Below are 4,068 nucleotides of genomic sequence, written 5' to 3'. Positions count from 1 at the left end.
TGTCTTTTTGATTTATGCAAGTATAATGGGGCCTGTCCCAGACTCCAGGGTCTGAATCCTGGAAGGTTTATTGGCGTCACTCAAATCAGTAGGAACCAAGGCAGCAAGAAAACCAAGAAGGGCAGCACGGTCCCTGTGGTGCGGGATGGTTTGCAGTGACAGGCTCCTGGAGAAACGCCACACATCCATCACCCGGGATTCCCTCCGCCGCTCCAGGGCCAGTCAGCACATTGGCTTACGTCAGCTCAAGGAGATGCCAGGGAAGGCTGCCAAGTTGCTGTCTTTGCCCTCTTCAAGGTCTATTTATACCCACTCATGGACATCAGAATACCCTTGGGATAGTAGAGACCTTTCCATCATAGTGGACCCTATGACTCTATCTGCCTGGTTTTGAGCACTGTTGTTCCTGTTGCATTATGCATTATTTTTGCCAAGTTGCTAGCAGCTAGCCCCATCACGTTTCCGGATGCCATTCCAAAGTCTAATAGAAGCCGGCACCAGAAAAATGCTTCCGATCCTCCCCAGGCTTTACTGACACTGTATTTTCTGCCAGCTTTGGCGCTGTTTAACCTCCGGGAGGATTTGTAGAATCAGAAATTTTACTGAGTTTCCATGTCAGTCTCTTACAAAATGGTGTAGCCTGGATTGCTGGAGCAACCTGTGCTGGCTACCTTCACCAGAAAACATTTCCCATCAGTGGACAGGTTTATCAAACATTTGACTAAAGGGCTGTGAATGGTGTGTGGGAGCACTTCCAGCACATAACTGAGGTGTGCAGCATCATCTCATTGGGACCAGCCAAGGCTGAGGGAAGGAGCCTCGAGGAGGGCTGCCCCATGTTGATAAAAAAACACCCTTCTGCAACGGCATAGAGCACAAGTCCCTCTCACCCAGCCATGAGGACTACCTGCAGGCAGTCTCTAGGGATTTGCTTGGACATTTAGAAGCTTTTCTTGCAGTCTCAGGTACTGTGCCTGGTTTTGAGAGCAGACCAGGGTCCCTCCCCTCCATTCTGCACTTTCCCTCCCTCCCTTCCCCAAATGGGTCCATGGTATTGCATGGGTCATGGTATCGAGGCCTTTCCTTTTCCTTCATACCTCAGTTCCTTTTCTGTGGAATGGGGAGACCAGTGAAGTGTGTTTGGTTTTGTTTCTTTTTTCAGAGCGGAGGGAGAGGCATGTCTCCTCCAACTGAAGGCAATGGCACAAGAATGCCTAGAGAAGAACAAGAAATCAAACAAAGCAGAAGCTCTCAAAGCAACACACACATTCAAACCAAAAAGCTCTTTTTTCACTGGAGCCTTTGCTCTGGGTCAGATGGGGGGAAAAAATCACAGTCAGTCAGTTAATGTAATGGGCATCTCTGGAGTCCTGGAGCATCTGCACCTCCATGAGATGCTGCTGCTTCTAAAGGTGCTCACGTCCTTCTTACGTATCCGTTCTGCCAGTGCTGAGATCATCAACTCAATCTATTCTTTACATCAAAGAATTGCTGCTCATTTCTCCTCTACATTGAAAAAAAAGAGCAATGTGCGGAGCAGCATTAAGCACATTTGTGTGAGTTGTTTCTCAGCCTGTATTGGAGAGACTCACATCAGTAAATCAGTTTAGAGAAGAAAAAACAGTATAACAGTAGCATATGAAAAAGAGTCTTTTATCAGTCTCAAAACCAGCATTGATAGCGCCATCGTCTGACTTACTAACAGGCTCAGGACAGCTTGTGTTCCGTTTGTGTTGGCCAAATCATCTAACATTTCAGAAAACCAAAACCACTTCCCGTCTAGAACTCAGCCCCTGACCTGGCTGGAAACTCACAATAAATCTATACATTTTATCAGATTTCTGTTTTTTTTGAACCAGGCTTTCATGGGGAACTATTCTGAGCGCTGGAGAGAAAATAGCGCATGAAGCAGAGGGATCGTCTGGCTTACTAAGAGCCAATAATCATCAGGTTCATCCAGAAGATCAGGTGCGTACCTGAAGGCTTGACTCCTCATACACATTGAAACAAACCCTATCTCTGCAAGAGATGTGTTGAACATACTTTAGCTCTATTATCAAAGTCAATTAAACCAAGAGTCTTAGGGAATGTTTAACCCTGCTGCAGTAACTAAATAGCCAAAAGCATTATTAATGGGAATTTAATTAGAGGTAGAATTTGAACCCTTTAAAGAGATGGACAAGGATTTTAAACACAATTTAGTTGGATCACATTGAGGAGCTCTCTTCTGGTTTAGAAGTGAATAGCCAGCATTTCTCCTAATGATATTTTGGGCAGTCCCGGTTAAGGGCATTTTGTCAATCCTGGCCAGTGGAGGGCAGCCTGGTGAAGATGGCTGTGATGGTTGTCACACACCATCTCAGCACCTAGAGACTGGTGCGCAATTTTAAGGGAAGGACTGTGCTTTCAAATACCTCCCTAAACTAAAAAGGAGAGAAGCTCCACACAGGTAACCCACCCCATGGCCTCCTCCAGACCTGGCTTTGAACACTGCAACCACGGTGGGCAGGTAGCTGGTGAGAGATGAGAAGCAGCCAGTTTCAGCATCCAGCCTGGTCTTCGGGACTATGATCATGAGGGCTGACAGGTGACATCTGGAAGGTATGTAGCCTATTGACTACTCATATTTTCAAAGACCATGTTTTATCTCTCCATCTAATTAAGCAAGAAGCTGGGTTCTAAACATGCTTCTGCAAAGCTTTCTGGTTGAATTTTGGGTTGGTCCATTGCTCTCTGGTCACAATTTTGGTCAATTGCCAGATTTAGGCTCAGAAAGAAATTATTTTCTGCTTTAAAAATTTGAGGGGTTTGTACTTTTGTGAGTGATTTTAAGCATGTTTAAAAGCACTGGAGACATTAAGATGTCATTGTGCTACACCTTTCCAGACTTCACGTCTGTTGTTGAATATCCTGGCCCCCAGACCAAGGGAGATGAAGCACAGAGAGGGAATCACCACACCTCTTCAGTGATGAGAAAACCAGCTCAAAAGTATATGACCAACATCATAGCATGATCAAAATCTTCATCACCATATATATAGATACACCACATCTAGTGAAAAGAGCACGGGGCAGCACTGACATTTCTTATTTGAAGTTTGGCAAATCTTCCATTGAAGCTTCTTCGCTTTTTTTTTTCCTTTGTTTCCGAGCAGAACAAAGGCACCAGGCTGTGGTCCACATCATGGATGATGCTGGAATGGTTATTACTGAGCAAATTACACTTTCATACCAAATTGTTTTAAAAAGCAAGCAACAGTCCAAAAAGGTTGCTGTCATCAGCAACACTATTCACTAACATCTACAGAGACTGACCTGTGCAATCAGAGTCAGCTGTGAACGTGCCACACAAAGCCTGACTGGGGCAGCATCTTTATCACTGGTGATAATGTACAAGAGGAAGGAACAAGCTAGATTTTTAGATGAAATTGCCAGGTCGGCTGTTAGAAATACTACCTTCTCCTTTGCAAACAGCACACAGCCTAAGCCCAAAGCACCATCTTTGCTAACTAATATTTTCACAGAATCACAGAATTTTCAGAGTTGGAAGGGACCTCTAGAGATCATCTAGTCCAACTCCCCTGCCAAAGCAGGATTGCCCGGAGCACATCACTCAGGACTGCATCCAGGCGGGTCTTGAAAATCTCCAGAGAAGGGGACTCCACCACCTCCCTGGGCAGCCTGTTCCAGTGCTCTGTCACCCTCACCGTAAAGAAGTTTTTCCGTGTATTTGAATGGAACTTCCTGTGTTCTAACTTGTGCCCATTACCCCTCTTCCTGTCACTGGGAACCACTGGAAAGAGCCTGGCTCCATCCTCCTTCATCCCACCCTTTAGATACTTGTACGCCATAATAAGGTCTCCCCTCAGTCTTCTCTTCTCCAGGCTAAAGAGTCCCAGCGCTCTCAGCCTTTCCTCATAAGGGAGATGCTCCAAGCCCTTAATCATCTTAGTTGCCCTAATCATCTTAGTTGCCCTTAGTTGCCCTTTCAGAAAGGAAACTCTTGCTTCTTTGTGACGTACTTCAGGCAGCAAAGACAGCACTGTTCAGAAGTCAGACAGCAAAATA

This window comes from Vanellus vanellus (assembly GCF_965231255.1).
Source record: "Vanellus vanellus genome assembly, chromosome: 22".
Taxonomy (NCBI): Eukaryota; Metazoa; Chordata; class Aves; order Charadriiformes; family Charadriidae; genus Vanellus; species Vanellus vanellus.
Note: the sequence above shows the minus strand (reverse complement) of the source record.